At 40.1% G+C, this 27550-nt stretch overlaps 1 protein-coding gene across 4 annotated transcripts in view; it reads right to left on the reverse strand.

Annotated features, from left to right (window-relative positions):
- SAMD12 (sterile alpha motif domain containing 12) overlaps positions 1–27550 on the reverse strand; it is a 383927-nt gene that overhangs the window by 93212 nt on the left and 263165 nt on the right. The window lies entirely within an intron of this gene.

A 27550-nucleotide genomic window follows, 5' to 3' on the forward strand; every position in this document is an offset into this window, starting at 1 on the left:
ACAACCCAGAAAACAATGAATTGAAGAGGCAACCTATGGAATGGTAGAAAATACTTGCAAATCATAAATCTGATAAGGGGTTAATAGCCTAAATATATAAGGAACTCATACAACTCAATAGCAAAAAAAACCCCAAATAATCTAATTAAAAATGCACAATGGACCTAAATAGATATTTGTCCAAAGATGACATACAAATGGTCAAAAGGTACATGAATATGTGCTCAATATTAGTAACCATTAGGGAAATGCAAATCAAAAGCACAAGGAGATATCACCTCACACCTGTTAGGATGGATATTATCAAAAGATAGGAGATAAGTGTTGGCAAGGATGTGCAGAAAAGGGAACTCTGGTGCACTGTTGGTGGGAATGTAAATTGGTGCAGGTATTATGGAAAACAGTATGGAGGTTCCTTGAAAAGTTTAAAATTTAAAATACCATACAACCCAGCAATCCTACTCTTGGGAATATATCAGAAAGAAATGAAATCAGTATCTTGAAGAGATATCTGCACTCTATTTTCATTACTGCATTATTCACAACAGCCAAGATATGGACACAACCTAAGTGTCTATTGATGGGTGAATGGATAAAGAAAATGTGGTATATATACACAACGGAATATTATTCAGCCATAAAAAAGAAGGAAATCTTGCTATTTGTGACAACAAGGATGAAACTGGAGTGCAATATGTTAAGTGAAATAAGCCAGACAGAGAAAGACAAATACTGCACGGTATCACTTATGTGGAATCTGAAAAAAAGTCAAACTCATATAAACAGAAAGTAGAAGAGTGGTTGCCAGGAGCTAGGTGGCATGGAAATGTGGAGATGTAGATCAAAGGGCACAAACTTTCAATTGTAAGATAAATAATTTCTGAGGATCTAATGTGAAGCATGGTCATCATAGTTAATAATACTGTATTGTATACTTGAACTTTGCCGAGATTCAATTATTTGACAAGTATTTGTTGACCACCTAGTTTGTGCTAGGAATCCTTCCAGGTGCCTGGGATACAACAATGAGTAAAACAGACAAAAATCCTTAGGATGAATAACATTCTAGTAAAAAATATGCTCAGTCCACAATCTTGATCGAATTTCTAAGTGTCTGCTATGTATAAGGCTGTGTGTATAAGGTTGCATGACATGCTGACATGCAGACTAATAAGCAACTTTTAATTAATAGAAATATATGAAGTCTGTCTATGAAATAATGAGGCAGATGTAGTGAGAAGCCTTCCATAAAGGATATACTCAAATGACTGTGATGCTTTTCAAGAGCCAGGCATTTACTCTGTTCATATTCTCGTGGCTCCACATTTAACTGGGATGTCTTTTTGACAGTTGCTTTCACGGATGGTTTAGGAGCCACCAAAAAACCCCACAAAAAACTGAGGTTATCATCATGCAGTTGCTCTGCAATTTGTCCCTAACTTGATGATATAACTGATGCTAAGAGTATCCAAAAGAATGTCACTGGGACCCTGATGGTCATTCAAAAAGAATAGTTCTCCAAATGTTGAAGCCATAGCCATGTCACCGGTATAAGGACACCACCTTTTAAAGTGACTAATTTCACAGGGACAGCATATATTGGATGTACAAGCTTTGGTATGTTCATTTAAAAAGTCAAACGAAGAAATAAAAACGGCCAGTAAATCAGATAAGAAAGAAATTCAACCTTATCAGCAAAGTAAATACGAATTAAAATTGCATGTCATTTTAAACATAATTAGAAAATATTTAAAAGGAAAAAGAAATACCTATTTTGTAGAGGCTTTTACAGGAAGGGAACTATTTTACATTCTTGATGTGAGGGTAAATTGTTATAAATTTTCAGAAGGGCAGTTTGTTCATATGGGTATATAACACGAATTGTTTAAAACATTCACATACATGTTTGAGTGCAAAATTGTGCTTTACTTGGGAAAAAATAATTTTTCTAAGATGATGTTTATCTTTAATCGTAGTGATATATAGACAGAAAAAATCAAATGCAGTGCTTACAATGGAAAACAGCATTCACCTGCCCATTTCTGCTCATCCTAGTGAACTTCTTGTCAGACATAACCCATGACCATTTGCAGAAATTCAAAACAAACAAGCAAGAGTAGAAATGCTAATGACAAATTAGAAGCAGGATCAAATAGACTGACGTGAGAATAAAACACTGTGACCAAAATGACATAAAAACCTTAAAAAACGGGGAACTTTGAAAACATAAAGATTGAAATGTGGTAGAGCCAATGGATATGAAGACTTAGCAAGCTGTAATCAATGTGGAGGACCCATAACATGTGAAAGGTGTTACAACCGTGAACACTGCCAAATGTGAAAACATGAATTAAATATATGAAAAGCCGTGATGGAAGTTCTCTGGACCCACTGACTAAAACACTTTCTATATTATTAAAATGCTCACAGGGGGGCATGTCATTCAAAGCTAAAAGCTACAGACACAAAAGCTACTCAGCCATTGTCTGCCCGTAAATGGACCCAGCATGAATCACTGACTGATATTTAATCACAGATACCTACGAGACGCTTCAAAAGCCAGAATACCGGACTCATTAACTATTGTATCTTAGAACAATGAGATTGTTCATTTGTTTATAATAAATATATACATAAACTGCATTAATATTTTATTAAAGCTTTTAAGGCCTGCTAGAATGGCTGATGTCATTAAAGATATTTTATTTTTTAACTAGTTTTTAAATTATAAAGCTCATGGACATAAGTGATCTATACAGATGGTTACAGAATGAAAAAGTAAATGTTTTCCTTTTCCATGTTTCTACTATACTTCCCAGACATGACGATTGCCTCTAGTTCCTTATGTTATTCTTAGAGAAATTCTCTACAGGTAGAGAGTCCTTGACCTGTACTTTAGGAACCTTTCTTTTAAAACAGGTATCTTACTTAATAAGCTGTCACAAACGAGGCAAAGACAACATGCTTAGAAAAGGACAGTGGAAACAGAAAATAAGTCCAACAATAAAATAAGCATATATACAAATGCCGGAATACTGTTAAGCTCTTCACAATATTTTCTACTACCATACGGTTGGGCATTTTTGTTGGAGTGGAGTAAAAGGGCAAAAGACCAAAGGGAGAAAAATTAAACTGGTATATTTTTCATGGAAGCCAAGGAGGAGAATTTGTATGGCTTCCAGGAAAGAATAGGGAACCTTCTCAGTTGTTCACTCTCCCTGAATTTCTCTGGTCACATCTCATAATGAGAATGGTAGCACCCAGAATCTGTAGCCACATACATCTATTCCTTTGCTCATTAATTTATTTATGATATATTTATTATCTCCTCAATAATGTGTGACATTAGCTCTGATTTCAAAGAGCGTACAACAGAGCTGGAGAAAACAAGACAAGCATACGTGAAACATTTGGAGAATAACAGGAGATGGTATATAAAAAGAAATAAACTGAGTATAATTAAGTGCCAGCTTGCATGGTGCCATGAGCAACACTTAATTAAATTCAGGCCATAATCCATGTCCTGGTTCTAATAAAAGAATCTCCTACAATTTCTTACTTTCCACTGTAACTAATATCTGGAGTTCAGTCCAGAAATGAAGTTTAGCGATGACTATATTTCCATTCTCAAAAAGGAAATCCATTGTTCTTGAAATGTGTATATGTATTTGTGTTTAAAAATATCCATCTAGTTTTTTGCAGGAGGGGAGTAGATTTGATTGTACTTAGTGATTGATTCTTCAAATTTAATACCTATGGGAAAGGAGGTCATAGGATCATAAAATCAGAGACAGAAGGCTGAGAAATCAGTAAGGCCAACCCCTCGCCTCCAGGTAGGATGAAACTTCTGACGGATTACCTAGCCAAGTGCTTATGGTGACATTATTGTATACCTTTTCTTCCCGCATTTCCTGAATCAACGTACAAGCAGGCATCTGGTACTGGAGCAACATAAGGCCATATGTGATGTTCACTCATACAAAATGCCTGGAAGCAAACTAAGTTAAACATATGGCTTTAAATTTACAAATGAAGACTCACCCATCATCAAAGACCCAGAATGCTCACCACCATGACAAATAAAAGAACTTATGAGGGATATCTGTTTTCATTTGCGTATCACCCCCTTCAACACAAACAAGCAAGAGAAAGGCATGTGTGCATTTCCTGGACTTGATCTGGAGTATGCAACACATTTTATGAAGGGATTAAAGGGTCTGAGGTCTCTTAGACAAGGAGATGTTATGCCAAGTTCAAGTTAGAACCAACTTACACTGTACAGTCTTCAAAAGAATAATACTTATGCATTATGCCAAAGCCATAAACGTTACTGAAGGTTCTTAAAACAATTATATGCAAATGACAAAATAGAAGACAGCTCTGGAAATGGAATCCTGTGGCTATACTCCCAACACTGTATGTTTTCTTTTTCCAGGAGAAAGAACATGCAGCTTACACTCCATCACCTCACATATCTGATTGGAGGAGACATTAACAGGAGAGGTTCTTTTTTATTTTTTTAGAATTCTATGATTAACAAACGAGAAAGAGGAAACAGAATCCTCCTATGTGTTCAGTGTTGGAGTACCTTCTAGGATCTCAAAAAGTAAGCTTCTTTTCCTTACAATTTTGACCTTTTCTATTTAGCAGAGGTTGATTTTTTCTTTTCTGTCTGTGTTTCTAATGGAGCTTGAAATTAACACGGCTTTTTGTTTACCTCCTAATTTGTGTGTCGCCATCATCAATGTTGTCAGCACAGTTCTGGGAATAGGGTTTGTTTACTGCTTCTGTTGAGCCAGCAAATGGAGAAATGCAGAAAAGACTGTTCTGCTCATCCCATTCCAGTTTAGATTCTCCTTCCATTCACAGAAATGGCCTTCACGAAACAGCCAATGACCTTCTTGGGTGCAAAAACCAACAACCATCTTCAGCGTTTGTCCTCGATGACATTTCTGGGCTGCTTTTGATATAGCTCAGTTTATCCTGACCCCTTACGCTCTTTCTTAACAGGGGTCCCAGAAACTGAACCTTTCCCTAGTTAACGCCATTCTTGAAAGGATCCCTTGTAGGCTTTCTGGGTTCTCGCCTCTTCTCCTACGCCTTTGTGAGAGTACCTATTCCAAGTCTTCAGATGCTCCCTATATAGAGGTGATACCACTTTTACCTGGATGCTTCTTACTTTGCCTTTGCATTCTGAGTTATGCTTCATGACCATATCAAGTTCAGTGTGGGAAAGGGGGAAGTAATATTTCCCCCAGAAAGTGTTACTGAAATTTCACAACAAATCTTGGAAACAGAGTTTTGGTTTCAGTTTTTAAGTCTTCCTGGTCTTTTGATCCCACTGTTTTGTCAGCATCTATTAGTCAACATTCAACATTCACCTTCTCCATAAAGAGTTCTGCAATCAGTAAATACATTTGGGAAGCAAAAGGATCCTTTTTATTTTTATGCTGTACCTTTTAAAAAATTTACTATTTTAATTTTATTTTTTAATTTTTTAAGATTAAAAAAATTTTTTTTTTGAGGAATATTAGCCCTGAGCTAACATCTGCCACCAATCCTCCTCTTTTTGCTGAGGAAGTCTGGCCCTGAGCTAACGTCCATGCCCATCTTCCTCTACTTTATATGTGGGACGCCTACCACAGCATGGCTTGCCAAGTGGTACCCTGTCTGCACCTGGGATCCAAACAGACGAACCCCAGGCCACTGAAGTGGAATGTGCACACTTAACTGCTATGCCACCAGGCTGGCCCCCAAATTTACTATTTTTAAATGTAAAATTCAGTGGCACTGAGTACATTGACAATGTTGTACAACCATCGCCACTATACACTTCCAGAACATTTTAATCATCCCAAATAGAAACTTTGTACCTATTAAATAACAACTGTCCACTGTCCCCAAATTCCCAGCCACAAGTAACCTCTATTCTACTTTCTGTCTCCATGAACTTGCCTATTCTAGGTACCTTATATAAGTGGAATCATGCAATATTTGTTCTTTTGTGTCTGGCTTTTTTCACTTGCCATAATATTTTCAAAGTTCATCCATGTTTTAGCATGTGTCAATATTTCACTCCTTTTTGTGGCTGAATAATATTCCATTATGTGTATATACTACATTTTGTTTCTTCATTCATTTTTTGAGGCATATCTGGGTCATTTCTACTTTTTGGCTATTGTGAACAATGCTGCTATGAACATTGATGCACAAGGATCTGGTTGAATCCTTGCTTTCAACAGACAGACCCTCTTTTTTGCTTTGTAAGTTTTTCTACTTCATCCAGAAATAATATCTAGCAAAGTCTGAATTACTAGTAATTTATCCTGGTCCACAAGTTGGGTTTGGGTGCTGCTCCAGGCACCTGTTTGCTTTTCATTTCTTTGCCTGTTCTGTTTGCATAAAACTAAATTTCCAGACTCCTCTGACCTCTGGCTTCCAGGTGGTTTTAGCCAATGTGAGGCTCTAGAAGACAGAGGGGCAGAAGAAGGGAAAGGCCAGCATATTTCTTCCTCTATCACTTTGCTTCTGGTGGCATCTTGGGCAGTGGCTACATCTCCTCCTGACTCCAGCTCCCACCAGAAGACCCTACTGGGGTTCCAAGTTCTGCCAGGCAACTTTGACCTCTAAGCTTTGCCTCCTCCTTTGTTTCTGTAGCCCCGGGGAAGATAGAAGCTTCCCACTGTTGCTAACCTCTGGGTGGCCTTATTTTCACACCTTGAATATTCAGCTCTTCTATTGCTTGTGCTGCCAATTCCCCTCATTGAATTCCCTCTTCTAAATACACCTGGGGTGGTTTACGGATTTCTGACTGGAACCTGACTGATAACCATTCTGTTTGGAAAAAGTCCAAAGTTTCTCAGGATACAGAACCTATGGCAATGACTCCTGGCTGTCCTCAATGTATCATCCATTTAATAGGATATTTAGCAGTCATGCCATTTTCAAGCTTCTCTTGCAGTTTGATGTGGCCATGTGAACAAGTTCTGGCCAAAGCGACACAACCAGAATTGCTGCATGGCAGATTCTAAACTTTCTTTAAAAGTTTGCTGTTCCATACTCTCTGCTTCTTCTTCTCCATGGTTTGGAGCATGGACACGACAACTGGAGTCCCATGGTGGAACAAGAGGATATGGGCCACATTCTGAGGAGAGCAGGACCAAAAGCTGGAAGGAGCCTCAGTCCTTGAGAACTTTGTGGAGTAAAACCACTGCCCCAGCCCTGCTCTGCCTACCCCTGACATTTCACATGAGAAGCAAATAAAGTTCTCTTTTGTCCATGCTGTTATTTTGAGTCTCTATTTATTGTAGCCAGTCTGAATCCTAACAAATTCAGGACCCAAATCATGAGCTCTATGTCTGTCCTGGACCGCTGATGAATTTTCTTATACCTTTCCTTACTAAATTAAAGCAAGATCCTTGATCTTCTGATCTTATTCTAAATTCTGGCCTCCTCCTGTTTATACTCAGAATTGACTTATTCTCATCTACAAAGCTTTCAAAGAGCTTTATTCCTTTTAACAGCTTCTGCTTTGCTTATTAAGTTTTCCCTGAAAGGGGGGTAAAATTCAGCTACTCACCAAGCCCATTTCCAACCTAGAAAATGATTAGAGTTTGGATATTAGAAAATTTTTAATTAAAAGCCTGGGAACATTGTTCCTCAGGTATTAATAAAGCCAGTAAAATGGAGAATCAGTGTGGCTGAACACCACAAGACAGACCGTTGGTGTCCTGGTCTGACAGTGCCTCTTCACAGAGCTGATGGGCTGTAACTGCACCTAATGGCTGCCAAGCACAGATAAATCTCACCTATACTTTACCCAAGTGGGCGTCAATTAGAAATATGGACTGCTAGGATGGTGATTCTCAAACTTTATTGTGCATGAAAATGACTTGGGGGAACTTGTCTGAAATGAAGATTCCCACCCTTCGGCTCGTGATTTAGTTAGCCTAGGCTGGGGGCCGTGAACCTGCCGGTTAAAAAGGACCCCAGGTACCTCTAAAGCACATGGTCTATGGACCACACTATCAGAGACTGCTCCTGGGGAATTCCTGAAAGCTATAAAGCAGCCATAGGTGGAGAGAGCTGTCATCAGCTGGGGGAGGGGCTGGAGAACATTAACTGATGTCTATTATATCCCAGAGAATCTGCTAGGTATTTTCTAGACATCATCTTAGTTTACACTTACAATAACTTGCATAACTATTATTGTTACCCTTTTTTACAGTGAGCAACCCCAGGTTCAGAGAAATTAAGTAACTTACCTAAAGTTACAAAGTGGCTTCAAAGCCAGGTGTGTGTGTGCTGGATATATTCTATTTATTTCTCTAGTTTTCTTCTGCACCTTTGCCCATCATGCTCTGTACTCATAGATATTGACCAGTACCAAGCTCTCTGGCTTCCGGTTGGTTTGGGTCCTGCCAATGGGAAGTGCTGGGAGAAGACTGGGGGCGGGACAGCGAGGTCAGGGTATTGACTCACCTAGCCTCCCTCACTGTAGGTCTCCACGGCTGCATTCTTTGACTAAAGGTCACAGCTCTTGTCAGTGGCTCTTGCCACGTGATTGTCTCCTCCCAGGTTCCTGCAACTCTTCCCTCTTCTTGCCCCTTGAGGCCTAGGGCTGATCCTTGGTGACTTTCTTCCCTTTCTCCCTAACCAGGAAGAGGTAGTATGCTAACCCTTTTCTTTCCCTACAGTCTGCCAATGATACTGTATATACAGTCATTTCTTTATTAAGCTCTCTTCCAAATCACCCCATTTCAGTGTTACATCTGTTTCCTGCCAGGAATCTGATTGATACAATCTGCTTGGCTCCAAAGTCTCCCTCTTTGGATTGTTCTAAATTGCCTACCCCTCTCCTCTGGAGGTGGTGATGGTGATGATGATGATGAGGGCAACAATGATGACACTGGCTGAGTACTTACTATATGCAAGGCGTCGTGCTGAGTGCTTTACCACAACTACCCTATGTATTAGGCACTGTTTCACCTCCGTTTTACAGAGGGAAAAAATGAAGTTCAGTGAGACTAAGTAATTGAACCCAGCGTAGCCAGTGAAGGGCGGTGCCGAGATATGTGAGCAATATTTACTCTTTCGACCAGGCGTCTATGCTCTCATGCATTATTTCCCCCACTAAAAGTGTGTGGACAAGATTCATAAAAATAAAGATATTGAAAAGTCTGTATCACTTATTGTTCAGATTTGTATAAATGTATTTCAGTTCAAAAGGGAATATGTCGCTTTGTGATATTTTTCTTTCCATGTACTGTCTCCAGCACAACTCCGTTCAGACCCTTCCACAGCACATGTGGTGAGTTGTAATGGCTAACACGCCGTTAGCCTCTCCCTGTATTCCTCTGCATCCTGCTTATCACACCATCAGATAAATGCTCCTAAAATCCATTCTGACTATGGTCACATCTCTGGAAATTATCAATATAATTCAAGGATTACTGCTAGAATAGGCCAAAATCCTAGGTGACACAAAGACTTTAAGATCTTTTTTGATTCCCAAATTATTTTTCTAGGCTTGAGTATAACTAGGCCCCTATAAAACGAGATAGTCCCCTATCAAACTGTATTCACGATTAAGCCATAATCCTTGAACATGTCTTGTGCCTGTAACCTAGAAGCCTTTTCTTATGGAGTTCTGTTTGCTTAGAATTCTGCTCCCTCTCAACAATCCCAGGAAGGCATCCCTGATCACCTTCACTCAGCTCTTGGGCCTCTGATGTTACTTCCATATTTACTGTCCTGCCTTAGCACAATTTACGCCTATGCTTAAGGATACTAATTGTGCTCTTAATAACCAAGTCCTTTCTATGCTCCTGACACTTAGTAGAGCCCTGTATCCATCGAACAAAACAGACCTGTTCCTTTCACTCATGGAATTTGTTCTCTGGTGGCAGGGACCACTGAAGGTACTTAAATAATTTTGAAGGAAAGAAGATCTTCAAAGCTTCTCCTACTTTCCTTAAAGAAAACTGAATCTCTACACCCAAGATGTTTGTTATCACTTCCAGGAAAGGGAACAAGAGGCACTAACATTTTGCCCATGCTGTTTCTTCTGCTTGGATGGTTTTCTTCTACCTATATGCTTCATTAGTTTCTAGCCATCCTTCAACCCCAACTACTGCCCCTCTAGTTAACTAAAATCACCCCCTCCTCTGTGCTGCCTGCTTACTTTGTATAGTCTCCTGTTATTCTACTTAAGCCTCAGTCCTAATATTGTCGATTTACCTGCTTGTCTGTCTCCATAATGACAGGTATGTGGAATTTCTATTCCACTCTGCTTCTGGGGTGCCTCATTGTGCTGCAGAGGCTGTAAAGCTAAAGTTCTACATTTTCCAGGCTCCCTTGTAGCTAGACTGTAAGTTCAGCAAATTGGATACTCTTTCACGAGATCTGGATAAAGGAAGCGAGGTGGAGGCTGCACATCCCCAGCTGTGGAGACACGGCGTTTTTCTGCGGCAGAGCTACTAGGAATAGCCATTACTCTAAGGTACCCAGAGGCAGTTGCAATAATGGGGCTCCCTGATCCCTGGATCACAGCAAAGGCAACGTGCCTCTGAATTCAATGATTTCCCTGAATCTCCACCTTCCACAGTGAGGCAAAGAAAGTCCTCACAAGGTCAGAAGGGTGGTCTTGTTTGGGAGTCATTTCTAGAATTCCAGCAGAGAGCTTGGACTTCCTCTAGCCTTTCCAACAATTTTGTAAGCATCTAATTCCCTATATTAAATACTTTCTGCTTAAAACAGCTAGAAAGGCTTCTAATTCCTGTACTTGAGCCCTGACTGATATCCCTACTAGATAGAGTTTGTTGAGGGCAGGGTCTGTATCTTTTTATCCTGTGTCTAGAATAGTGTCTGTTACATAGTAGAAAAATTTTGATGCATGTCACAAGGGTAAGCATTTTACTAGTCCAATGATGCACTAAATATTCTCTAACTCATTTAATTCTCATATAAATAGGAATAATTTGCCTCATTTTACAATTAGGCTCAGAGAGGTTTAGCAAATTTCTCAAAGAATCTGATACAGGACCTGATGTCTATTGCCAGATTCAAAGTCAGCTTTGCAGTCTCCAAAATCCTTGCTCGTTAAAGGAATTTAAGAAGAAAACCCAGAAAATATATGACCGATTGTCTTATTGATTCATTGAAAACCTTACTATAGAGTGGAAAAAGTTGACTCTTGAGGGTAAGTAAGGATTACATTCTTAAAATAGTCTGTTTCCTACTATGTATTAGATATTGCAGGGGGCTGGTTCAGTGCCATAGTGGTTAAGTTTGCATGCTCTGCTTCAGCAGCCCAGGGTTCAGAGCTTCGGATCCTGGGTGTGGACCTATGCACTGCTCATCAAGCCATGCTGTAGCAGCGTTCCACACACAACATAGAGGAAAGATGGGCACAGATGTTAACTCAGGGCCAATCTGCCTCAGCAAAAAGAGGAAGACTGGCAACAGATGTTAGCTCAGGGCCAATCTGCCTCACCAAAAAAAAAAAAAAAAAAAAGATATTGCAGTAAGTGGTCTAGAGGGTTCCTTGGAATATTAACTCGCCCTCATGTCTTTGCAATTATAGACACAAAGTGGTCAATAGAATGTTTGTGTGCAAACTAATGTGTGTCTGCAGCTCTTTTGTAAGGAACTGCCTTTAGCGTAAACTAAAGGAATTCAAGGCCTTTTGGGGTCTTCCAGTTCCTAGTCGAAGAATAACACAGAGAATTCCCAAGGCATTGAACTGGAGGACCAAAAGTGGCATTCTTAAAACAAAGAGAATCCGTAAGAATTTCTTACTCCCATTGCAGTAATTCTTAAGTAAGCAGACAGCACATTTGTCTCTTCTCACTTAAAGTTTTGCCACTAGACTGATGTGTCAGAGTTTTAATGCCATATAATTCTACATTCTGTAAATTAAAACAGCATGGCATACTGGCTAGGAACAGAATATTTTACATTTCATTATATCTGCTGTAACTGTACCTCAGCTAGGTTCTGATTTTTCCTACTACGCAAGACATCTTTCAAATACATTCCAAATTTCGCTTATTATAAGAAGTGACACAGCAAGGTGTGATATCACAGACAATAAACCTAGAGAAACTGGATGTGGAGGCTACCCTGTCTTCCCCTGGATTATGGAACAACCCACCAGGGATACCTAGAGTGCAAGAGGAAAAACACAACCTGCTTTGGGTTGTATACAATCTAGAACAAAAGTCAGCAAACTATGGCCTGTGGGCCAAATATGGCCCACCACCTGTTTTTATAAATAAAGTTTTATTGGAACACTGTCAAACACACATTCACTTATATTTTGTCTATGGCTCCCCTCCTGCTACAAAAGCAGAGTTGAGTAGTGGCAACAGAAACTGTCTGGCCCACAAAGCACAAAATGTTTACTATGTAGCCCTTTGTAAAGGCTGTAGAAAAAGTGTGCCGACCCATTTTAGAACATTTCTGTTAGATGTAGTTATGCTGGACTCCTCTCAGAGTTTCAAATTCACCTGAGGCAGATCTAGGTGACTGAAAAATAAGACATGAATTCTGAGGCTCCTGGGCGCTTGGAAACAATGCAGGGGCCTCAGGCCTGAGGAAGTCTCCCAGAAGACATCCTTCTTTTTGGTTTTCTTAGTTGGTTTATCTTTCTCCTCCTGCCTCTGCCCTGGGATCTTCCCTTTGTGGAACTCTGCTTTTCTGAGCTCTTTATCTTCTCTCCCTGGGAGAGTCACTTCTTCACATGATTTCAAACATTCACCTCCGTGTTTTTGACCACAAGGCTTTTTTCTCTAGTTAATTCCATTTGATACCTATAATCATATGCCCTACAGTGTGTTAATCATTTTTGCTCTTATATGATACTCTTACCTCAAACTTAATATATCCAAAAGGTAATCAATTATCTGTCTTCTCCCCAGTGTTCTGCTTGTACTACCATCCTATGATTCTTCTTCTATTTGGGCTAGAAACCAGGTGGCCTCTTCAATCTCATTTACCTTAGAAATGGCCTCCAATATGATATTTCCTCTTCATTCCTGGAATTACTACTCTTTTACAAACTTTTACCTCTCATGTCTGGATTATTTTAATAATCATTTAGAGGGCTCTCCCTTTCCCCACACACCTCTCTTAGATTAATCTCCATTAATTGCTACTGTCATCATGTCATACACCTGCCTCAAATTCTAGGCTGTTGATTTGCTCCTGCATCAAATACAAGTACCCTCTGACAGTCAAAGTTGTTGCTACTGTCTCTCCACCTGACCTTCCCTCCTTGTTTCTTACTGCTCTACGTGATGCCCCTCTCTGAGTGCATCAGCATTTCATAATGAAACCTCTAGGATCTAGTCTGTGTTACTTTTCTCTTAACGGCCTTCCTTGTCCCTTCCCCGTCTCAGATCCTTACCATCCTTCAAGGCCCAGATCAAGTCTCACCTCATGAATATTTGCATGGCCCCTTCACCGTCACTCTTATTCTGTTCTCTAAGCTCTTACAACCTTTATAACATTTAATTATATATTGTTTCAGAATATTGTTTAACGTGGGCTAGACTTTTCTCCTCTTGGTTAAATGTGTATATACCTTCTTTCCATAACTATTCTTACCCCCCTAAAATGACCATCTCCAACTACAGCTTCTATTAAACCATTTGTAGAGTGAAGATCCATGTAGGGCACGCTCTATGTATTTTCTTTACATATTATATCTAATACAACAACCTTTATGGTAAAACTTTAATTAAAGGATAGAATGGGTGAAATTAAGTTCAGAAATGTTAAATAACATGTCCAAGGTGACATACCCAGTATGAATCAGAGCTAAGTTCCAAGGCCAGGCTAACTTCAAAACTCCTGCTCTTTCCAGACTCAACTCAAAGATAAGACAGAGAATGAGCACAGGGAAACTTAGTTACTTTCGTTTGGTATTAAATGAAATAACAGTATTCCCATATTACCACTAAGGAATCTTATCCTTTCTTAAGATGACAACCAAATTGGTGGGAGACAACCACGGAGAGAAAAAATTTAGAATTTGCAACCACAAAGAGTAGATTATATCATACATATCTCAAAATTATAATTTTCACTTTATCAAGAGCCATTGGTACAAAACCATTAATGGAGGTATTTAAGAGGTTTCCCCTCGTTGCACGTCTCCGTTGGGTTTTAAGAGAGAGATTTTCTATTACAAACATTCACACACCCAAACTAGAAATCGATGTAGAACGTAGACCACTTTATGCCTCTACATTGACATATTAGTTCAAAACACTGATGGCATGCAGGTGTGAGAGCAGCAGGGAGGGAAATTAGACAATCTGCTGGTAATTTTCTAATTTACAAGTTGAGAGAAGGTATTCTGGCTTTTCTTCTATTTCCCTACTTGGCCAAGTACAAGCCAACAGCTGAGGTGGTAGTTATGGAATTCCTCCAAGATGTAACTGTGAGACTTGCCGATCTTTTCTCCTTCTTTCCTGCAGATGCCTAGCTGCAGTGACTCTATTGGCAATCTGAAAGTGTCCATGTTTATCAAGAAGTACATGGAAATTAATGAAGAATTCATTCTTTTTCTCTAAGAAAGCATGTTATATTGGGACCACGTGGGATAGCAGGCAGGACGTACAATAAGTGATTTGAAAGAGCAATATGGTTCCTCCAGGGAGAAGGCGGTGGCTGGGGACAGGAGTGAAGCAGGGAGGTCAGTATACGAAACTTTGAAGGAACATCTCTCGTAACCTTCTTAATTGCATTTTCTTCTAAATCTCAAACAGTCACCTCTGATTTATATGATTTGATGAGAACAAATGCTCAAATTTATAAAGGTTTTCACTCCTGATAGTAATTTAGTAATTATCTAGGTTTCCAGTGTGGTTTATTGTTTTTTGACTACTATAGGAATAAATAAATAGAGCTTATAAATATAAATACATAAATAAAGGTTCCTACGGAGGTGATTTTGCCTTTAATCTTGCTAAAACAAATGTAAAAGAAGGTGTAATTCCAAAAATCTTCAAACGTTTCTATTCCAGCTCTCACTATCCCCAATAACTTCAAATTAAGTGGCAGGAACAGATAAAGGCTTGACATCTTCTATCTATTTTTCTCTGTATCTGCTATACCATTTTAATTCCATAGAATTCTATAGAAATTCTACAGAACAAAATAAAATAGAAATACCATTTTTAATGTAGGATGAAGTGACTCTATTGCCAATGGAAACACAAAGATATACAATATACCAGATTTCTTTTTTTAATTTTATTTTGAAATAATTGTCAGTTTAGAGGAAACTGTAGAAAAATGTACAGAGAGGTCCTGTGTGCCCTTCACTCAGCATTCCTCAATGCTAACATTTTATATAACTATAGTACAATATAAAAACTAGGAAGCTGACATTGGTATAATCCATCAGTTTTACAAGCACTTGTGTGTGTGTAGTTCTGTGAAATGTTATCATATGTGGGCTTTGTGTAACTGCTACCACAATCAAGATACAGAGCTGTACCATCACCACAGGGCTCCCTTGTGCTTCACCTTTATGGCCCACGCCTACCCCTACTCACCAACCCTAACCCCTGGCAACCACTAATTTGTCTTTCATATCTATAAGTTTGTTATTTCAAGAGTGTTATGTATATAGAATTATAGAGTATATAACCTTTTGAAATTGGCTTTTTTTCACTCAGCATAATTCTTTTGAGATCTATCCAACTTGTTGCCACGTATCCTTAGTTTGTTCCTTTTTTTTTTTTTTGCATTTTTTTTTAAAAGATTTTATTTTTTCCTTTTTCTCCCCAAAGCCCCCGGGTACATAGTTGTGTATTCTTCGTTGTGGGTTCTTCTAGTTGTGGCATGTGGGACGCTGCCTCAGCGTGGTCTGATGAGCAGTGCCATGTCCGCGCCCAGGATTCGAACCAACGAAACACTGGGCCGCCTGCTGCGGAGTGCGCGAACTTAACCACTCGGCCACGGGGCCAGCCCCCTTAGTTTGTTCCTTTTTATTGATAACTAGTATGCTATGGATGGATGTACCACAATTTGCTTAACCTTACACCCAGTATGGGATATATAGTTTCCAGTCTTTGGCTATTACAAATAAAGCTGTTATGAACATCAGTACATAGATTTTTACACAAACATGTTTTCATTCCTCTGAGATAAACATCTGACAACTTTCCTTCTTTCCCTTTCTTTTTTTTTTTTTTAAAGCTTCAGTGCATGGTTGTGTATCCCAGTTGTTAGTTTTTGGTTTTGCCTTTTTTCAATTCGCTATGTTAGCTGCCACCACAGTGTGACAACTGACAGATGGGTGATGTGGTTCCATGACCAGGAAATGAACCCGGGCCGAGGCAGTCAGAGCTCTGAATCTTAAGCACTAAACCATAAGGGCTGGTTTGAACAGCTTTCTTTCTTAAAAGAAAGAAACTTAAAAACCTTTAGATGTCTTAATTCTGTTTTAAGCAGTAAGTAGAATAAAGTTGGATTAATTCAATGTACATATTGATTCAACGTCTCCTTCTCCACATTTAAGAGCATAACTATATGTTATTCAGTCTCTCAGAGAGATTCTTTCCCTCTGTTTTCTGACCAGAAGCTTAAAAAGGTTGGCTTAGGGGCCAGCCCCGTGGCTGAGTGGTTAAGTTCGCGCGCTCCGCTTTGGGCGGCCTGGGGTTTCGCTGGTTCGGATCCTGGGTGTGGACATGGCACCGCTCATCAGGCCACGCTGAGGCGGCGTCCCACATGCCACAACTAGAAGGACCCACAACTAAAATATACAACTATGTACTGGGGGGATTTGGGGAGAAAAAGCAGAAAAAAAAAAAGAGCAGGCACAGTATTTGAAAATACTTACATTCGGTGTTTTCTTTTAAAAAAAAAAAAAAAGGTTGGCTTAGTGCTTCATTCTTAGGGAGAAGGAACCACTGCTGTTTGCTCTTTGTGGATGCTACTAATTTCCCAACTATTTTTTTGTAGCTTGGAACATTGGCTCTTCTTAAAAAAAAAACAAAAGAAGGGCAAGTGTACAAAGTCCTATTCCTGTCTTCAAAGTCTAAAACTCTGGTGCCTAGAGAAAAGACAAACTTAACCACATGATCAAAATGTCATGTCTGTATAGCTCTGCTTACATACTTCACCCTTGAAATTACAGGCTATTCCTGTAATTTGCATAGATAATTTCCCCCAGATCTCCTAAACTCCTGAGTTTAGTGAGAGATTCATCATTCCACCCTGTGGAAAGATTTGTGGGGTGAAGCACGTTTTCTGAGTCAAGAATGAGCCACGGACTTGTGCTCTGAGTTGGGCACTGACAATGGGATCCTTGGGGGGGTGGCGAGGGGTTATGATTATATAGACTTGTTGCTCCTCTGTGGGTCCTTGGGAGATTTGGATAAATGTTTTAAAATAGCTGTTTTGGAGTGAGCCTTATTGTACCTTAAATGCCATCAGAAAAATCCTTTCAGAAGCCTCCCATTAGAGATGGTGTTGGAAAAGGAAAAGTGAACCTCCCAGCTATGGAGGAAGGGACAAGGAAGGAAGAACTGCTGGAGGCCAGGGAGGAGCAGCCACCACTGCTGGAGCTGTTGGATTCCTCCAGGTGGGGGCAGTGGCCACTGAGAGGTATTATTACCAGGGTTCACCCCCAGAGCTGCAGCCCCAACATCAGAATAAAGAGGTCTACCTGCTTAGAGATTTCTGGTATCACCTTTTCGGTGAGTTACCCTCGAAATGCTGGGACAGGTGTGGGAGGGCCAAATTTCAAAAGTAAAATGAAGGTACTGTCATGGCCAACTTATTTTTCTGCCTAATAATGCAAAACACAAGCAAAAATTCTAGAACTAGTTAACATGATGTTAGAATGAAATTTTCCTTGAAGACAACAGACGCCACATAACAAAGGGAGATGCCATATACCTTGCACTGTATGTGCAAGGTTTGCAAAAAAGGTGTGAAAATCAGTTCTATTATTTTTACCCTTCAATCAGATCAAGAGCATATAAAGGTTGGGAGATTGTGTTTAAAGATTTTTTTAAAAGACAGAAGATACCAAGTGTGGGTGAGGATGTGGAACAACCAGATCTCTCATATACTCCTGGAGGCAGTGGTAGTTGGTACAACCACTGTTGAGACACTGGAAGAATCCACTGAAGTGGAACGTACATGTATAGCCTGAACTGCGTCCCCCTAAAATTTATATGTTGAAGTTATAGCCCTCAGTACCTCAGAATTTCCCCATATTTGGAGACAGGATCTTAAAGAGGTAATTAAGATAAAATGAAGTCATTAGGGTGACTGGTGTCCTTAGAAGAGGAAATTTGGACACAGAGACACACAGAAGGAAGACCATGTGAGGACACAGGGAGAAGATGGCCTCTATAAGACAAGGAGAGAGGCCTCAGAAGAAACCAACCCTACTGATACCTTGATCTCAGACTTCTAACTTCCAGAACTGAGAGAAAATAAATGTCTGCTGTTTAAGCCAGCCAGTCTGTGGTACTTTGCTATGGCGGCCCTAGCAAACTAATACAATATACCTGCCCTATGGCTCAACAAATCCCTCCTAGTATATACTAATGTGTAGTTATGTTTACCCAAAGACATGTCTAGTAACATTCAGAGCAGCACTTTCTACAGAGTAGCCCCAAACTGGAAACTACCCGAATGCCCGTCAACTACAGAATCCATAAATAAATTGTGATATGTTTACATGTTGAATAATTTAGAGCCATTAGAATAAACAACATGGATGAACAAAAAGCTGCAGACTTGGGACCAGGCCCATGGCCTAGTGATTAAGTTCAGTACACTCTACTTTGGCAGCCCAGGTTCGGTTCCCAGGTGCAAACATACACCACTCGACAGCAGCCATGCTGTGGTCGTGACCCACATACCGGCACAGATGTTAGCTCAGGGTGAATTTTCCTCAGCAACAAAACCCCCAAAAAACCCAAAACTGCAGATGACACACAGACAAATCTCCCAAGTATCATGTTGAAGGAAAGAAGTCAGACACAAAGAGTATGTAGTGTATGGTTCCATTTACATAATGAACAAGAACAGATGATACTATTCTTCACTATTAGAATTTAGAATAGTGTTTACCCTTTGCACAGGCAGGGAGAGGGTAGTGCCTGGAAGGGAGCAACAAGGAGGGCTTCCGGGATACTAGCTATGTTCTATTTCTTGATCTGGGTGCTAGTTTCATAGGTGTGTTCAATCTGTGAAAATCCAGTGAGCTGTACAGTTAATATACATATACTGTTTTTGTATTATACTTCAATGAAAAAGTTTTAGAAGGAGGTTTTCTATAAAGAAAGCTGGGCACGAGTCCCTGACATCCTAATTTGCGTCTATTTGCTTGAGGAGGAGAGAAGGGAGGCATGGAGGGGCTACTCCCTCATCCCAAGTTCAGTGGGGAGACTTCGAGGGAACTCTCAAACAACCTGACATGTGTCTCCGGGAGCTTGGGGCACAAAGTGAGACATCGAAAGAGCCAGAACCAGCGGCTGGCTAACTGCTCCGGTGGCAGGCAAACAAAAGATTCTAATGCTAGGGACAGTCAGCCCTCATTTGTCAGGGCAAGGACTACACAATCATTTCCTGGGATCAGATCTGGGCCATCCCACACAAGAGAGCTGGTTGGGGAGGAGCTAAGGCCTCCCTAAGAAGGCCACTTAAAAGGGGAAAATGCAACTCAAGCCAAGAAGCTGATGCATTGCTAGAACACTGTGGGCTAAAGAAAAATAAAGTTGTAGAAGGACACAGATACTGTTGCTCTCCTCAAGGGAACCACAGGTGAGCCATCTCCAGAACGGGGGTGGTGAGGTGGTGGTGGTGTCTGGAAGAACACATCTAAGGGTAAACACTTGTCAGCCCTCAAGGTGAGGCCGGCTTATGACAGTATTTGTCAAGTAAGAAATTTCCTGACCCGCCTGCCTCCCTCACCCTGCTCTAATCAGGAAAAGGTTAGAAACTGCTAGTTAGCAAGGAAAGAAGTTCTACTTGACACTGAGCAGAGGAATGTGGCCTGTTTTTCAACATGTTCCACACTGAGAAAGAGAAGAAAACCATTAAACTTTGAATATTAAGTCATAAATTAGCCATGAGACTCCTGGCAAAAGTTTTGGCCTGGGGAAGGATAGTTAAAATCATAGAGCAATTCTCAAGGGTTTATAAATTATTATTATATTCATAAAACTTATACCTAAAAGGTTGACACCTCTCCCAGTAATACATGTCATTCTTGGGACAGATCAACCCCACTTCCTCAATGATGCAGACCCATAGGAACTGTTTATTTAGTAGATGTAGGGGTGAGGCAGGGGGAGCAACTGAGGGCAGCCCTGAAGTTTTCAGCTTGGGTGATAAGAAGAGAGTGATGTCAATAATCAACACGTGGATGCAGGACAAAAGAGCAGGGTTGGTGGCTGAGGCAATTGATGAGCTCAACTTCAATGCGCTGAGTTTGGGATGCCTCTGGGCCTTAAAGGTGAAAACTTTCTTTGCACAGCTAGGAATTTAGGAATGAAGCTTAGAAGAACTAGCTGGGATTACTGAGTAGCCTGCAAAGACACTGAAAAGTAGGTACAGGAAAAAAAAGGGTGATTTTCCTGAAGCTGAAGCAAGAGAGAGTCACTTGAAGAAAAATGGGATCAAGAGCGGTAAAATTCTACAGATGTCAGGGAAAAGAGATGCTCAAAAGAATTCATTTAACTTGGGAGGATTGAGTGATCTTAGAGCAACCATCTTGTGAAAACAAGTTGGGGGTGAAAGCCAGGAAACAGTGAACTGTGGAACAAAGGAGATGTGAGGAAGTACAGACAATCCATATGGACTATTCTAGAAATCTGGTGATGTAGGGAAGAAAGGTGGAAGTTTAAACATAGAAAAGGTTAAGGAAAGGGATCTTTACTTTTTTGGTGCTGTGGACTCCTTTGGCAGTTTGGTGAAGGAAGCCCATGAACTCCTTCTCAAGAATGTTTTTAAATGCATAAAGAAAAATATATACGATTACAAAATAAAAAAGTTATACTGATAAACCCTTAAGAGTTTCAAAAATGTGTGACAGAACAATACATGTGTTTCTTTATCAATGCGTTAAATAATAGGATTTATTGGCAGGAATAATAACTACTGTAATTTGAAAGTAGTGATGAGTGCAAATGATATTTCAAGATATCTTCAACAACTGTTATGTGATTAAAAATGACCTGTGATGCTAGTGACAAAGTCACATGAAGTGCTTAGAAAAAGTACTGAGGTTTTGTACCTACATTTATAATAGTAGAAAGAAATGTTAAATTTCAGGAAAAAGTTGATTAAAATATATTCTAATATAATGTATATCCTACAGGAAATATTATATATATAGATATGTATACATGCATATATGTACATACATATCTCTCTATATATCTCTCTGTATCTCTATCTCCAAATTCATCTGCCCCACTGAATTCTATCCGTGGTTCCCTTGGAGAAGGAAGAGGTCCAGAGATCACAGGTTAAGAACCTTTTGCTAAGGGAAGAAAGATCTTTCTTTTTAGAGGAGAGAAAAATTGCTTACTGGACCAAGGGGGAGGATTTGAGTCTTGTTCTGGTTGTATGACTGTATAACCCAGTGGGGTAGGGGTGAACTCTGGAGCTAGACTCCTTGAGTTTAAATCCTGGCCCTCCTGTTTATCAGCTACGTGACGTTACGCAAGTTACTTAACCATCTAATCTTTATGCCTCAATTGCCTTAACTCTAAAACGGGGATGATAATAGTAACCCACCTCATAGGTTTTTGCAAGGGTTATCTTCTTGACCACTTTCTACTCACTCGGTATCCCATGGGACACCTTCAGTTCTCTGAATGTGCCACATTCTTCCTCACTTAGAACCAGTGCTCACACTGTGCTTTTTGGTCTGGAAGTCTCTCCCCACTATTCTTAGCATAACTGACTCCTTCGTATCCTTTGGGACTCAGCTTAACTATTACTTCCTCAGAAATGCTTTCCTAGAAGCCATCTATGAAATGGGTCTGCCACCATTATTCTCTCTCTTAGCATCCTTTGTCACAGTTTGTCATTGTTTTGTTAGTTGTTATTGTTTATGATGAGCTCCATGATGGCTGCAGTTGTGTCCGTCTTGATCCTCTCTGTAGCCCTACGCCTACCACATAACAAGCTCTCCATAAATATTCATTAAATGAGCCATTGGTAGGGAACAACGGAAGATACAAGGGAGATCCCTGGCTATATTCATGCCTGTGGACTGTGTGTCTACATCAACTTTCGACATGGGTATGGATTTTATTAGTCAGTTCTCAGTCTTGTCATGGAGCTTGTGGAAAGCCAAACACACTGCTCACATTAAAATGTTGACAAGGTAGCATTTGGCCTTTCCTCAAGCACTAGGAGCACCCCCTTTCTGGTCCGGACTGAACCAAGTAAACCAATACAAGAATTCATATTCTAGGCTGTGCTATGAGAGTTCATGTTCATGTTCGTAGCCAGCGCTAGATATCCACGGGTAATGCTTCCACCAAGCCAGGACTTTGCTATCATTCCATTTCCAGGCAACTCAAAGTAATGGAGGAGATAATGATCTAGCATTCAGGAGCCTGACTTCTTGTTCTGATTGTTCATGTTTAACTGGCTGATCTTAAGCAGGTCAGCCTCTTTGAGCCTTAGTTTTTTCATCTTACAAATGGTAATTTAAATACATCTGCTGTGGCAGAGAGTGCTGGCTATCTACCAAAATTCATTCTTCCCTTCACCCTGAGTACAAGACTAGACTACAATTCCAAACTTCCCTTGAGGCTGATGTAGTTATGTGATTAAGTTTTTCCAACAGAATTTAAGCACAAGTGATGTTTGTAACCTCTGTTTACTGGCTCAAGGCCCTTTATGTTCAGGTTAGAATGGCAAGGACTGGAGCAGTCTCAAAATTGGTATATTAAAGATGGCAGAGCTGCTGCCAGCCTGAGCCCCTAAATGACTATGTGGAACAGTCATCCACTGACTTGCAACCTCCAGCGAGAACTGTTAAATAACAGAGAACTAAGCCACTAACTTTTTGGAACCTATTTGTTACAGCAGCTAACGTTTCTCTGACTAATACAATATCCTATCTACTTTACAGAATTGTGAGAGAGAGCATTTGTAACGTATGGGAAGGAGCTTTGGGAGCTACCAAGTGCTACAAAAATTTATCACCATTATTATTTTTTTCCAGCCTTTTTGAGATATAATTGACATATAACATTGTCTAAGTTTAAGGTGTACAATGTGATGATTTGACACACGTATGTTGTGAATCATTTTACTAATAAAGAGAAAACAAGTACATATCACAGTGCCTGACACACAGTGTATATTTATTTGTTGAATGAATAAATGAATATCTTGCTGATAAAAAGCTTGAGGTTAAAAAAAAAAAATTGGCAAGATATCTGTTTGCTCAGAGAACCCTTAACTGATTCACTTGAGCTCGTACAAGTAAAGCAAAAACCTCCTGGATATCTGCTCCCTTCAAGAAGATTCTTGCTTTAACATTTTTTCCATCAAAAATAAATTAAAAAATATTAAAGAACATTTTGAAAACAGAAAAACATACCTTTAATCTCATCACCCAAATAAAGCTCTTTCATTTTTATGCATTACCTTCAAACTTATATCTACACACGTCTATTTTTTATAGTTGTAAATCTGTTTCTTCTTATTTTTAAAATAAATTTTAATTTGTACTCAATAAGAAAGCACAGGCTTGGTAATTCTCCAGAAGTGATTCCAACAAAGAACCACCTAATACTTCTAACAGTTCCAATCTAATTTTGCCAAGGGGTTCCATTCTTATTAAAAAGCAGACCAGGGAGAAGATGTGATTTTCCTAAGAAAGTACACAGTGGTGTTCTCACTACAATTAGGGTGACCAACATTACAAATGTCACAATCTTTCCACTCTCTATTTAAGAGCTATCTTGTGGGTCTTACAAAAATTACATAGAGAGTAAATGAGTGCATATGGATCTTATTCAAGGATATAAATTAAATGATTAATTCAACAAATATTTATTGAGCGCCCACTATGTGTCAAGCAGAATGTGGACCATAATAAATAAGACACAATCTCTCACCTAGAAAAGGTTAAAGTAGGGATGAAAGACAAGATGACATATTTCAGTTAGCTGAGAGGAGGGGCGAGGCCAGGGGTGGTACTTCTAGGAAACGAGTCCTGTTGTTTGGCTGGAAGGTAGGGAGGTAAAGAGGTAGAAAGAGATCCAGGCTCTATAGGCATGTGGACCAGGATGAATGGAAGCAAGAAGAGCATGACAGTCATGGGACTGCAAGTTATTCTACTGGACTGGACATTAACAGAGCATACTGGGGGTGATGGATGAGAAAAGAGAAGTATGCAGAGGTCAGATTATGAAGAGTGGATAAGCTTCGGCAGAGCAGTGATGGTGTTTGCTAGGCACTGCCTAGGACAGCACCTGGCACACGGGCACTCAATCTGTATTTGTAGGATGAATTCACCCACACCATGCTACACAGTTGATCCATTACTGGTCATAGTGATTGTCTTCTGGTGTAAAGGAAGAGTATACACAGCTGGGAAGGGACAGCTACTTCCTTCTCTCCAGAGACTGCATCCATAATGGCACTTATTGTCACCCTGGTTATACCGCATGACCACTGCTTGCATCTCAATACAGGGGCGCTGCTTTATTCTTGTTGTCCTGAACGGCCTACAGCTAAATATTAGGGGTCAGGCACACTGAACCCTAATCTGAGAAATGCCCCCTTACCTCAATTTCATTATATAATGGCATCAAGAATGCCACAAATGTAGTTTCTCAGGACACGCTTGCAAATAAAATGTACCAATGCCATTTCCAACTCCCAATTCTAGAAACAGAGAATCGGGGTGGGTGGGGAGAGATGTGAGGGAGTCGCAGAAGAAACAAGCGGAGGGGTTGAGATGAAAGGCTGCGAAGACTTCTAACTGTCGCTTTATCCTTGATTCTAGTCTTCTCTCTTTTGAAACTACTTTTAGTTGAAATTGAGCATCAATGATGTAAAAGTACCAGAGGTCTTCTCTCTAGAGAGATGAGTGGATGAATAAACCAGATCTAGCAATACTGAATAATTTGGAGGCAAAACCAGATTTGACTCACAATGGTCCAGCAGGGTGGCTTACTTTGGAAACATTTTGCCACGGTTCTGCTGGGCACACCACAAATGCACAGTGCTGGTTGACTCCACGGGGGGAGTGCGTGGATTCAGCTGCTGAAGACTGACGTGAAATTAAAGAGAGAATGAAATGTGTGATCTTATTTAATCACACCTGGTGCTTCAAGTTCTCAATAACAGCACCCTGCTCCACTGTGTCAAATTGGAGAGAGACCTAAATGAATTATAGCTGGAGGATGGATTTACTCTCTAATGCCTGCCAATCCATTGCAGGGATCTAAGATGCAAATGACAACTGAGTTTTCCTCATAAAGAATTTGGGAGAAATTATCCTTGGACCTGGATCAGCATAAAATTACCATAAACTGAGGGGTAAGAAGTGAAATATCACCTCCTAAAAGAGGCCCAAAACTCAGGGTCCCAGATTAGGGGGTGGCTTGGGAAAGATTATGAATTTTAATACCCAAAGTATATTTCAGGTCATACTCTACTTCTGTTCTGATGACTGAGTGCGTGATTTATGCTGCTTTAGATTTCCAGGAGAATGACAGGTACCAAGCAGAGGGAAAAAGAACTATTTCAGCCTATTTAGGAATGTATCAAATATTAGGGAGGAGTTTAAACATCTATAAATCTGTACTGGAATTTATATTTAGTAGAGATCACGCCCCCTCCCTCTGCTCCCCTTGCTAAGGAGTTGTACTTTGTGGCATCTGGGGGTTTACAATGAGCATCAAACACAATGTAATTCTGCAGAACCTGTGCATTTTTCCCCCAATAATCAGATACTTTATGGCAATGAAGTCCTAAAGGAGAGCAAGGTGCTTCATCCAATGTAAAAATGGTTACTGTGGTTAAATGTTCCATTCCTCTGGGGTGGGAGGGATGCCTTCTACATGATTCCATTTAGCAGCAGAAAATCAAAGCTTAGGTATAATTAACTTAACATAGCCAGCTTTACATCACGTTTACAATGAAGTAAATCAAAGATAAAAACAACTAGACAATAGCTATTTGCTCCCTTCCATAGAGGAACAGTGCAGTGGCCTGCAAACATACACATGAGCGATCCCCAAAGATGACTGCTAGTTCAGAGAGGATTTGTTTCAAGAGATTGACTCGGTGAAAGGAATCATGTAAGGAATACATTAACGGACTGCCCAGAATTCTGATATAACCAACTCTCAGAAGCATGGGATTTCATACATATTTTTTTAAACAACTTCCTAAAAACAATCCTTACTCCCAATGATCCAGGTAACCAAAAGTTCTCCTGGTTTCTTTCTTGCTTTTGAAAATCCAGAGTGTGTTAGCCATCTCGGTAGCACTTGTACCCCAGTTGACTGTGGTCCTCTGATCTCCTAAGACTGGAGGGCTCCTGAGGGCAGAAAACCTGGCTTGTTCGTCTTTATCATCCATTTCCAAGTATTTGACATAGTACTTCCATGCCACTAGTACTCAACAAATAGGTACCATTCATCACCCCAGGTGGCATTACTCTGGAGAGTAATCAGTCATTTCCTAGCGTATGAAACAACAATGGATAAATGTCAGAGGAAGTAGGGGGAGGAAAATGGCAGGCAATCAAATGAAGTGGCATTGAAATTAATTTTCTGATACTAAAAAAAGATCTACTAAATGGGCCCTTTATAGTCACTGAATGAGAATCTATAAAAATAAAATATTGATTTAAAATAAAGGCCCATCCATTTTGCCATGTGGTATATTTCTTTGTCCCTAGAAGAGCTTAAGCAGACTTTAGGGTTCATGGCCTCAACCTTTTGCTGGCAGGAGGGCAGGCAAGTCTGACTTGCAAGGGTGGACTGAGGCAAGATCCATGGAGGTTGCATTGGGATTCTGACATCTCTTATCCAGAAGACAAACTGTTCAACTTGACAAGTTGTGAATGCCAGGGATGTCTTTTCTTTTTCTTTAAAGTTTATTTATTTATTTAATTATTTTTTGAGGAAGATTAGCCCTGACCTAACATCCGCCACCAATCCTCCTCTTTTTTTCCTGAGGAAGACTGGCTCTGGGCTAACATTCATGCCCATCTTCCTGTACTTTATATTCGGGATGCCTATCACAGCATGGCTTGACAAGCAGTGTGTAGGTCTGCACCTGGGATCCGAACTAGCGAATCCTGGGCCACTAAAGCAGAACATGCAAATTTAACTGTTGTCCCACTGGGCTGGCCCCAGGGATGTCTTTTAAGGTTTGCCAGATCAACTTTCAGTTTTCAAAATGTAGACTAAGAGTGACATATTTTCATCTATTTAGAGTGTTACAGGGGCTGGCCCTGTGGCCCAGTGGTTAAGTTCGCGCACTCTGCTTCAGTGGCCCAGGGTTTCACCGGTTTGGATCCTGGGCA

This window comes from Equus asinus, chromosome 12 (assembly GCF_041296235.1).
Source record: "Equus asinus isolate D_3611 breed Donkey chromosome 12, EquAss-T2T_v2, whole genome shotgun sequence".
Classification (NCBI taxonomy): domain Eukaryota; kingdom Metazoa; phylum Chordata; class Mammalia; order Perissodactyla; family Equidae; genus Equus; species Equus asinus.